This window comes from Ictalurus punctatus, chromosome 12, assembly GCF_001660625.3.
Source record: "Ictalurus punctatus breed USDA103 chromosome 12, Coco_2.0, whole genome shotgun sequence".
Classification (NCBI taxonomy): domain Eukaryota; kingdom Metazoa; phylum Chordata; class Actinopteri; order Siluriformes; family Ictaluridae; genus Ictalurus; species Ictalurus punctatus.
The window spans coordinates 2,493,542-2,505,338 of record NC_030427.2 but is presented as its reverse complement, the minus strand read 5'-3'; the positions used below and the strand labels follow the sequence as shown (position 1 = coordinate 2,505,338).

At 40.2% G+C, this 11,797-nt stretch overlaps 1 protein-coding gene across 12 annotated transcripts in view; it reads left to right on the top strand.

Annotated features, from left to right (window-relative positions):
* Nucleotides 1-11,797, top strand: part of LOC128634180 (piwi-like protein 1) — a 130,972-nt gene that overhangs the window by 5,015 nt on the left and 114,160 nt on the right. For 7 of the 12 annotated variants that reach the window (XR_008397437.1, XR_008397443.1, XR_008397441.1 and 4 more), the window contains 4 exons: nucleotides 113-272; nucleotides 5,317-8,874; nucleotides 9,041-9,305; nucleotides 10,703-10,775. The exons of 1 other annotated variant lie outside the window; for it this stretch is intronic. The gene's annotated coding sequence lies outside the window, so the exon portion shown is untranslated. Of the gene's footprint in view, nucleotides 1-112; nucleotides 273-5,316; nucleotides 8,875-9,040; nucleotides 9,306-10,702; nucleotides 10,834-11,104; nucleotides 11,689-11,797 lie in introns of those variants that run through there. 4 more of the 12 variants (XR_008397442.1, XR_008397438.1, XR_008397445.1 and 1 more) reach the window with 4 other exon arrangements.

The window sequence follows — 11,797 nt, the reverse complement described above, 5'->3', positions numbered from 1 at the left end:
GCAGGGTAACTGCAGGAGTAGTGAGAAGCACTGACACAGTTGACGAGGCAATACATGCTTATTAATTATTTGTTTTTATACTAGTGTATATTATTTTTTAAATCGGTTTCAGGTAAACTGGTTGGCGCTTATTGACGGGGTGTATGTGCGTGACTGCACCTGGCGCATATTGAAGAGGGTGATTGCTAACTCCCTGGAAAAGAATCTCAATTGGAGGGGAGTCAATGGAAAGACTTCACTGTCCGCTCTCCAACTCGGAGAGGTCGTGATTGGTAAGTATATCTGTTTACATACAGAATTAGCTGTCTCTCTCAGATGATATGTAAGGGGTAATCCACGGCTAGATGTGCATTAAACGATTTAATGCATGATGTGGAGGAAAAGAACCACTCGTTCAAATCGTTTAATGCACACCTAGCCATGGATTACCCGCCTATACCATGGTCTTTCCACAATTAATAACGTTAAAGCTGTCATTGGTTTAGAAGTGCAAACTTTGATTAGAAGTTTAAAATAAACTTTGGGAGGTCCCACTTCGGCTCTAATTGGCTATTTATATTTCTCTGGTTTACTTTATTTAAATGGTTAGTAGTCATATGGATCCCAGCATAGCTGGGACAGGCACGCCTTTAAGATTTATTAGTTGGAACGTCAGAGGTATGGGTAATCCTGTCAAGACATCTAAGGATTTTATACATTTGAAACATTTAAACTTCAATATAGTATGTTTACAGGAGACGCACATACGTCTTAAAGTATTAAAGATCATCAAAGGTTACTCTGCCCTTGGGTGAGTCAAGTGTTCCACTCGAACTTTAATTCGAAAGCAAGAGGGGTCGCTATTTTAATTGACAAAAGGTCACAGTTTTCCTCCACTAACGTTGTTGCTGATGTGAACGGTAGATATATTATAGTTGCTGGTACTCTGATGCAAAGACAGGTGTTGTTGGTAAATGTGTACGCTCCAAACTTTGATGATGTGGAATTTGCTAATAGATTGTTGAGCAATCTCCCTTTTTAAATACTCACCTGTAGATTTTCGGTGGAGATTTAAACTGTGTAATTCACCAAAACTTTGATCGGTCTAATCCCCGTACTCTGAATCAATCTGCTATGTCTAAAACATTTTCCGATTTTATGGGTCAGAACGGTCTCGTTGATCCCTGGAGATCCCGTAACTCTGCTCTTAAAAAGTTTTCTTTCTTCTCCCAGCTGCTATCCTATTGAAATCCTATTCGAGGATTGATTATTTTTTATAGACAGCACTCTTGATTCTTGTGTAGTTTCTTCTGACTATTTGGGTATTGTAATTTCTGACCATGTGCCTCTACAATTAGATATTCATCTTTCTATTTATAAACGTAGCCCACCGCCTTGGAGATTTAATTCTCTTCTTTTAGCAGACTGTGAATTCTGTGAGTTCATTTCTACTTCTATGGATGACTTTCTTTTCTTCAGTCAGAATGACTCCACCTCTTATTCATTGTTATGGGAGACACTTAATTCCTGTATCAGAGGGCAGATTATTTCTTACTCCACTCTCTGTAATTAAAAGCGCACTGCTAGGGTTAATAAACTTACATCTGCGATCAGTAGTCTCGATCAAAGATGTGCGTTGAACCCCTCTCCAGAACTTCTTAAACAGCGAATCGACTTACAGGCAGAATTCAATCTTATTTCGACTAAAGAGGCGGAACGCTTGTTGTTACGTACTCCTGGTTCATATTATGAACATGGCGACGAGCCGAGTCGTTTACTGGCACGTCAGCTACGGCGACAGGCCGCTTCCCGTCTCATACCTAGTGTTAAAAACACTCATAATATCGTCACTACAGAGCCCATGGAAATTAATGCTACTTTTAAATGGTTTTACTCTTCACCTTATAAATCTGAATTTCCTGCAGACGATACTAAAGTGAATGCATTTCTTCAAGACCTTTGTAACTCTGTTAGTGATTCGAATACTGCCATGCAACTGGACTCCCCACTCTCTTCAAGAAATTTGAATTCAGTTAAAACTATGCAATCTAACAAAGCTCCTGGCCCGGACGGGTTTCCAGTTGAATTGTTTAAAATGTTTATTGGAAAATTAGCTCCATTGCTTTTATCTGTGTTCAACGAATCCTTGGAATGTGTCTTTGCCTCTGACTCTGACACAAGCCACGATAGCTCTGCTTCTTAAGGAGGGTAAGGATCCAACCTCCTGTGGTTCTTATAGGCCGCTGTCTCTGCTTAATGCAGATGTAAAGGTGTTGGTGAAAGTAATGGCATCTCGTTTAGAGGACATTATCCCTTATATTATATGTGAAGAGCAGAAGGGTTTTATAAAGGGACGTCAGATGTTTTTCAATACCCGTACGCTCTTTAATATAATTTATTCAAAGCATTCGGCAGTGCTTCCTGAGATTGTGATTTCATTAGATGCTGAAAAAAGCATTTGATAGGGTTGAGTGGGAGTATTTGTTTGCAGTCTTGAGGAAGTTCGGATTTGGGGATGAGTTTATTTCTTGGATTAGCCTTCTTTACTCAACCCCTAATGCCAGGGTTCAGACAAACGATCTCGTCAAGGTTGTCCTTTATCCCCTCTGCTTTTTGCTGTCGCTATCGTACCTCTGTCTATCGCATTAAGATCTTCTCCCTTGTTTAAAGGAATAGTTCTATACGGTGTAGAATACAAATTGTCGCTATATGCTGATGATTTGTTATTGTATGTAACCGATCCTGTTGCCTCTATGCCTGCTGTCTTGGGTGTTCTGGAATCCTTCGGTGTTGTCTCTGGTTATAAATTAAACTTGGATAAAAGCGACTGTTTTCCTGTCAATACTGCAGCATTTTCTCTCCAACAGTCAGATTTACCGTTTCGATTTAGTCAGTAAGGGTTTAAATACCTAGGTATCAACATGACACGTCCTTTATCTAATCTTTCATCAGCTAACTTCACTCCCCTTATCTCAAAGGTGAAATCTAACATTCAGATTGGGGTAACTTACCCCTTTCTCTAATTGTCAGGATCAATGTCGTCAAAATGAATATATTACCGAAGTTTCTTTTCTTGTTCCAGCAAGTGCCTCTTTCTCTGCCAAAATCATTCTTCGATTCATTGGATAAGATAATTAGTACTTTTATTTGGGGAGGGAAGCCACCAAGGGTTAGTAAATTATTGCAGAAATGTAGACTTAGTGGAGGACTTGCATTACCCAATTTTCAATTCTATTACTGGGCTGCGCACATCCATAAACTCTGCTACTGGGTTAAATCTCCTGGATCTTCTTGGTCTAAATTGGAACTATTGTCGTGTAGGGAATCCTCTTCACCTGCTTTACTTTACTCCTCTTTACCTACAAAACTCTCCCTATATACTGATAATCTAGTTGTCCTCAACACTTATGACTTGGTATCAGTTTAGACGGCGCTTTAAATTTGTAGGTGCATCCTCTTTGTGTCCTTTAGTCAACAACCATCTATTTCCTCCATCGTGTTTGGACTCCACATTCTCAGTGTGGGATGACAAGGGTATTAAACAAGTTAGAAATCTGTATCACGAAGGTGTGTTCGATAGCTTTGCCAATCTGGCATACTCTTATGACCTCCCTGTGACTCATTTTTTTCGGTATTTTCAAATTCGGAATTTCGTTTCTAGATGTTTTCCTGATTTCCCCTCTGCGCCTCCTGAACAGGCTTGGGAAAGCTTGTTTTCAAACAATCCACATCAGAGAGGAAAGATTTCTAGGATTTATGAGTTCATTCTGGCGTTAGGTAGTGAGTCGTGTAACAAAGTTAGGAATGCGTGGGAAACGGAGTTAGGAGTACAGATAAGTGAGGGGTGTTGGGAACGTGCTATAGGGAGGGTACAGTCTACCACTTCCTGTGCTCATCTTGGGCTCATCCAGTTCAAAGTTTTACACAGAGTCCATCTGTCCAAGTCGAGACTTTCTGTGATGTATCCGGACGTAGAGGACAAGTGTGATAAATGCCATGGCTCTCCCTGTCATCTTGGCCATAGGTTTTTCTTCTGCGCTGATCTCCATGGTTTTTGGACTGTTTTTTTACCATCATGTCCACTATTCTCAGGGTAGATTTAAATCCTTGTCCATTGATTGCTGTATTTGGGATTCCTGATGCCTCAGTTCCATTGAGCTTGATACAAAAGGATGTTTTTGCTTTCACATCCCTTATAGCAAGACGTTCCCTACTGTTGCAGTGGAAGTCTGCTAAATACCCATCTATCTCCCAGCGGCTAAAGGGCGTGATGTTTTTTCTGAAACTCGAGAAAATAACATATAGGATGAATGGTTGTACGGACAAGTTTTTTTATAAAGGGCATCCCTTTATTGTATACTTTATGGAGTTAGACACTTCCCACTTAAATTTTTGTGCCTGTTGTTGGATTTTACAATATCTTTATAACCAGCGACAGTTATTGGGTATCCATGATGAGGCGGGGGGCGGGTTTTCTGCATTTTTAATTTTGTTTTCCTTTGTTAGTGAAAAAAGAAGAAAAACCTGTGAATGTTTACTGCTGTGTGTTGCTCAATTTGTTTTCCTTGGGAAAGGGAGGGGAGGAGAGAAGAGAAAAGGTGATGTTCAGCTGACATGTAGACGTGTTCAGGAGAAATGTTCAATAAAAATGAAACTGGAAAGAAAAAAGTAGTTTAAAATAAACTTTAATTTCCATAAGTTAGGTGGTTAGATCTGGAATTTTGTCTGAAGTAAATCAGACACACAGATAAAGTAGTGTGATAAGATTTAGGAATGATCACGGTGATCAAACTGGCTGGAATTACCTGTGCAATAAACAGTTACAGTGAGGGGAAAAAAGTATTTGATCCCCTGCTGATTTTGTACGTTTGCCCACTGACAAAGAAATGATCCGTCTATAACTTTAATGGTAGATTTATTTGAACAGTGAGAGACAGAATAACAACAAAAAAATCCAGAAAAACGCACGTCAAAAATGTTATAAATTAATTTGCATTTTAATGAGGTAAAAGTATTTGACCCCCTCTCAATCAGAAAGATTTCTGGCTCCCAGGTGTCTTTTATTTTTTAATTTTTGACGTGCGTTTTTCTGGATTTTTTTTGTTATTCTGTCTCTCACTGTTCAAATACAACTACCATTAAAATTATAGACTGATCATTTCTTTGTCAGTGGGCAAACGTACAAAATCAGCAGGGGAACAAATACTTTTTTCCCTCACTGTATAATGCACACCTTCCAGCCAATCAGAATCCAGTATTCACACTGACTGTGGTATAAGTGTAATTAATGCTTAAGATTCATAATGACTGTACGATATGTGTTGCTTTATTCCAAAGCTGCAGTTCATAGAAACCTCTTCACGGCTAAAGCTGCAGAGATGGAGGTCGAGGGGTCCATGAAGAGGCGGCTCCAGCTGGCATCAGATCGAGAGTGTGGGCGCAAGAGCAGACTTTTGATAAAGGAGGGTATTTACAGTGTTTTAACTGCTGTGTTTTTTGCGCTATTATTAATTTGTTAAAATGTTCATATTATAGTCTATTTTTAATTGTTTATAAAAGTCCTTGCTGTTTTTAAGTGGCTGAATTAGTGTGTGTGCGTGCGCGTGTGTGTGCGTGTTGGTAGCTGGGTGGGTATATAGTTCTGGTCGGAAGTTGACATACCCCTTGCAGGAGAAAGAGACCCTGTGTAATCTGTTTAAACGACTTTTACGCATGTTTTGCAGAGAGATCATTTTCACCTTGCTGTTTGGGTCTCTGTCCCACACTGTTACAGTGCAGTATTGAGAGCGCGAGGGAGATCGATTTTCTATCAGAAACAGTAACTATATAAAATGGACGTCAACACGCACCACTCTGTGAGGTCATTTCTCGCTCTCAACAGAGTAGTTGTGATTGTTTAGTGTTTACGACGGGGCCAAAACATTCAAGGCCATGGTGTATTTTGACTGTTCCTGTAGCATAATCTCACCAAACTGTGTGTACACGAGTCCACAGACACTGAGTCTATTCACAGTTCCATGCTGTGTAGATGTTCTGCTCATCCTCACTGTACCGTAAAGGTCAGAACCTCACATCTGTAACCTTGTAGCTTTCCTTAATCAACACGACTGCAACCAAGCTTGTGTAGCACTACTATTTTTAGATCTCCGCCTCTCAAAAGTATTGGCGCCCTGCGCGTCCGCCTCTCAAATCTTTTGGCGCCCTACGCGGCCAGCTCTCAAATCTGTTGGCGCCCTATGCGTCCGGCTGTCAAATCTATTGGTGCCCTATGCGTCCAGCTCTCAAAACTATTGGCGCCCTTCACGGGCAGTTCTCAAAAGTATTGGCACCCGATCTGAATTTTGCCACGGCAAGCACCACTCACATTTTCTTCAGGAAATGTACCTTAAAATAATAAAAAGTCTCTCACTAGGCTGTGTGTCGAGATAAACGTGAAAATATCTTGAGCTTGTGTTCACCACAGACCTTATTTCCGGCATTTAACCCAAAACCCCATTGACGGAAGTGCTAATACGCTGACTCGTTTCTGGGTTTCACGACTCATTCCTGCAGCACTCTGTAAGACGGGCTGTTGTTATCAAACCATCGAAGTAAGATAAGCGGCTTTGGTAATGATTCTTTAAATGAACCGATTCAGAATCCTCTTCTTGAATCGTTTGAGTCGTTCTCACTCGGTCAGGGTTGCACGTGTGGGTTGCTTTTCCTGCACGTGTAATCAGCACGTGTTCACAGACCGTAAATCCCGACCCCATGGTAGACACTTGACAGAAATTTCATACTAAAGTATTTTATATTTTCTGGGTCTAAACAGAGCAGAAGTATTGCTAACGTGTTCTACAGATTCTATTGGACTGGTGAACTGTGTGGATTTGTATATTTAACCCAGTTTAATATGGCCTGCTTTGTTCAGTCAGAGACAAGTAAATCTGTTCTAATGTTCATTTATTTTCCATAGATAAAACACGTTTGTTTACACATGAATACGTACTTTATGCCTTCAGAATGGTGGAGATTTGGGTCTTAACTATGGGAGGTGGGGGGTACTATAAAATGCACAGTTCTGAGACACTATATACCTATAATGTGAAATCAGTACATGTGTGTGTTTAGAATGATTATAGCTTTTGGGGAAAAAACTATTCTTGAATCTATTAGTCCTTGTTCTGATGCACCTGTAACGTCTCCCTGAGGGCAACAGATCAGAGCCAGGGTGAGAGCTGTCCTCAATGATTGTTTTTCCTCTGCTGAGGCAACGGGGGGTGTAAATATCCATCACGGAGGTGTTGTGGATAAAAAATGTCATAAAATAAACATAAGGGAGACCTAGCATCCAGCAAAGGGGAGAAGAAGAAAAGATGGGCACCTAGACACATAGAAGCGGGATTAGGCGGACATTGACAAATTGGAATTACACTTTAAAGATCTTTAAGAGCAGTAGTAGTCAAAAAAGTCAAAAAGAGGTATACGAGCTGAGCTGAGGAGTGCTAATACACACACACACACACACACGCTCGTACAGTCAAGGGCGGGCAAGTAGACACAACATACACACACATGAATAACTTTAATAATCTTATTGTAATCGAGAAACTCTCTATAAAAAAACAGAATAGTAGGATATGCAGGACAGTATGGAGGATATGCAGGAGCTTAAGCTCATCACTTCTGAGAATTCTCATCGGTGTGGATCTCGTGTGGTGGAACGGAACAATAAATCTGGACCCTTGCTTCTTCTCACTCACGGCTGGTGTCTTTTTTTCTATCTCCAACTGGTCTCAGAGGTAGATGTGAGTGTTGGCTTCTATGTTGAATTTTAAGTGTTTTTGGGTAATAAGCTATATTTGAGCCAACAGAGGGGAGAGGTAATAAATAAACTTATAAATGTGATTACTTGATGAACGTAGACAAAACTCTATAAATGTGAAATGTTTTGTTGAAGTTCAGATGAATCTCTGATGTACAGAATCTTCAACAGAGTTCTGCAGAAAGATTTTGAATGCCTGTCATTCACCAGAACAAATTTGCAGTTGAACAGTCTGTCTAAATGAAAAAAAACTAAACACACAATATAAAATTCCTGCAGTGTGAATAAAGCCTTTGTGTTGCTTTTAGCAAACATGTCTAAGTACTCTCGGTTCAATGTACACAATTTACCCCATTTAAATGCATTTTGGAAATTGTTCCACATGGCCTTAAAGTGTGAATATTCACTGTATGCCAAATAAGTAATCAAAGAACGGAATGGATTTTTTTCTTCTCTAATGGACCATTAATCACAATTATAAAAGATGATGCATCAGGTACAAAGTATCAGGGTTTTTTCCCCCTCTTTTTCCCACAATAGTTGCATGATTTTTGCTACACCCTTTCCACCGTGTGTGTGTGTGCGCGCGCTACAAATCACTTTGAGGTAAAAATATTTTAAGGCAGCCACTTTCACCTTCCTACAACAATTGGTGACTGGTCTGAGGTGAAGCTTCTTGTCATGTTACTGTGGTCATGGATCACATTGTGGGGATCTCTGTAATGTAACCGTTTCTGTAATTATCCTTACTTGCCTTTGCGCTTTTGTGCTTCTGTGTCTTCTGTTGGTGCTTTATTCTGCTTTTTAGGGCCCAATCACCGCTGCTGCAAAGCCCTATTGGATCTGCTGTTTATTATTGGGGCAGAGCACCGAAGGTGCAGCGCTTCCGGTGACCACCGGAGGGCGCATGCACCGGATGTGCAGGGCCCTATTGATTTTCTGGTGTTTATTGTTTATTTCATGCATTCTTGTCGTTTTTAAGGGCCTAAACATGGCTGAAAACTCCCAAAACTCGGTAGACGCACCAGCACCAGTGAAAATGTAACTTGCATGGTCGAGGAGCTCCTTAGCACCCCTGAATGCAGACAAAGGTCGGGATGAAGTTGCTCCGATGTGCACGATTTACCATATATATATTAATTATATATATATTAATTATATATATATATATATATATATATATATATATATATTAATTAGATAGATATGGGGTAATAAAGTGTAAAATATAGATCATTCACAATAATTTAATATCAGATATCAGTTAGATTCAGCTTCGGACACAAGTTCCAGGTACTGATCGAGAAGGAGTGGATCAGCTTCGGACTCAAGCTGGCCTCGGTGCGTATGAGCAGTGAGGGCGTGGTTGTGTGTGGGCGCGTGAACGCATGTATATTTAACCCCATCTTTCTCTCTCTGTGTGTTTCTCAGCGTGTCGGCCTTGGAGATGAGAATCACGCCAACTCGGAACGATCCCCTCTCTTTGTGCAGTTCATCGACTGTGTGGCAGATGATGAGACAGGTCAACTACTGATGCTTTACACCACAACACTGTTGAATTCTCCAATCTGATTGGTCAGAAGGCGTTGGAGACATTTCTGTAACAGCAAGATTCTGATTCCAGCTGCAAGGGAAATTACAGCTTTATAGTGATGTGCTCGTTCTCGTTCCTATAGTAACAGCTCTTTCACAGGGTCTAGTATGGCGTACGCAATACATATTCTAAGCTTAATCGTAAACATATTATAAACATGTCACTTAAAGAAAAAGACGTATGATCATTGTGATCTAGTTAAGATTTATAAGTTATCTACTTATGGAAGTTTTATGGAAGTATTCTCCAGTGTCACGGCAGAGAGGTCATTGCACGTTCCAGTTTCTCAGTAACATTGCAAGTCTTATTCATTTCAAGAGTTAGGGGGAAAAAAGAGAGGCTTGTGAGGGAACTATTGTTTTATTTTAATGTTATAAAGTAAGAGATCATAATGAGAACTAACTCTCTTTTCCAGGACATTCCAAATTGTTCTTTGGCTATGCCCCATGTTTGTGCAATATTTCAGACCGGTTTTTCCTCTTTTCGCAGCTTCAAAATGGCTTGCTTTTCTCCCATAGACAGCTCTCTGGTCTTCATGTCAGTTTATTCTTTTTAACAACAAATGCTGTCTCCACAGGTGAAACCCAGGGCTCAAACCAAGAATTAGCCACAGTTTTTTTTCCCCCAGTTCTATAATCTATCCCCCAGATAATTACTTGTATAACTGAACAGTGTCACTTCAGACACATGATGAATGTCACTTTTTATTACTAGATGTTTCTGGGTTTTAACACCAAGTTTGCTTTAAAAAAACAAAACCATTTCTATCAGCACAAAGCTAAAACAAACACAAAAGCTGGAGTAATGGGTCGGTAAGCATAAAAAGTGCCGTACACAGTGGAACTGGACACACGAGGATCTCTGACACTGTTGACTCTTCAGTGGTTCCATTTTCAGTTCTAGTTTGTAGGTACAGGTTTCAGTCTTCAACAACATTGTAGTTTTCTTTTTAAAATGCACTCCTTGGTTGTGCTCACTGCATTACAAACTCAAGTCCAACATTGTGAGATTATTTTTTTTTAATGTGTTGAAATGGAGTTTTCTTGAGATTCCCCTATATTCCTGTATATTTCATGATTGGCTGGTTAGAAAACTACATGAACGTACAGGTGTTCCTAATAAAGTGGACGGTGAGTGAACATGACGTGGCTGAAACGATTTCCAAAACACTTCAGGAGCAGCTAGCGATAAAGATTAAGGTTACACCGGCTTGATGACTGATCTTTTAATAATGATACATAAATAAATAGAAAGCGAATGGAATGATTTAGAAAATCGGTGTCCCAGAACGAAACTGATGTTTGTGTGCTTTGTTGATTATGTAGATGCCGCTCCATCAGAATCTGAGAGAGTTACTGTTTTTGCGTGAAGAACGTGGAGGAGCTCCAGAGAGAGGCCACGTCATCCTGCTTCATCTCCTCATCCTCAGAGCATACTTCTCCCTCCTCACATAGTGGTACACCACTTCACACTGCTGTCTAAATACACACGCGCACACACACATACATACATTTAAGAGCACACACTGTCTTTACTCAATGAATACACTCAGGCACAAGTAGGGAGTGGATGAGTATGAAGCGGGCACACACACACACACACACACACACACACATTCCTGTTTGCAATTTTTTTAACTATAGAGAAGTAACCTAGTGTCACATTTTATAAATCCTTAATACTTAAAAATGGATCTTGGATCAATGAGGTTTTCTACTGTTCTCAAGGTTTGGCATGCTGTGCATCCTGAGATGCTTTTCTGCTCACCATGTATGTAAAGAGAGGTTATTTGATGTTACCATGGCCGTCCTATTAACTTGACCCAGTCTGGCCATTCTCCTTTCGTCAACAAGGTGTTTCCACCCCGAGAACTGCCACTTACCGGATGTTTTTCACACAAGTGTGTGTGTGGGTGTGTGTGTGTGTGTGTGTGTGTGTGTGTGTGTGTGTAAATCCTAGGAGAGCCGCAGTTTCTGGAATACTCAAACCAGACCACTTAGAATCTACAACCATGCCGCGGATAAAATAACTGGATTGCATTCTGGTGTTTCATGTGAATATTGACTGAAGCTCTTCATCTGATCCTGCTTGATGTTGTACATTGTGGTGTTGCCATATGATTGGCTGATTGGATAATTGTATGAATGAGCACATGTACAAGTGATCAGTGAGCACATCCATCCACCATAGAGGTATTTTGGGGCAATACTTGACAATGTACCTGACTTTGTTAGATTTGTGGCCAAGTTGAAGAAGCTTTTGACAGCCGAATGGAAAAAAATTAATAAAACAATTCAAGACAAATTCACTTTCAGTCTTGTTTTTTGTTTTGTTTTTTTCCCCCTTAATGTTAATCTCTTTCTACAGAACCGGTCCAAACTTCATATGTCAATGCAGTAAGCAAGATAAACTGTCTACAG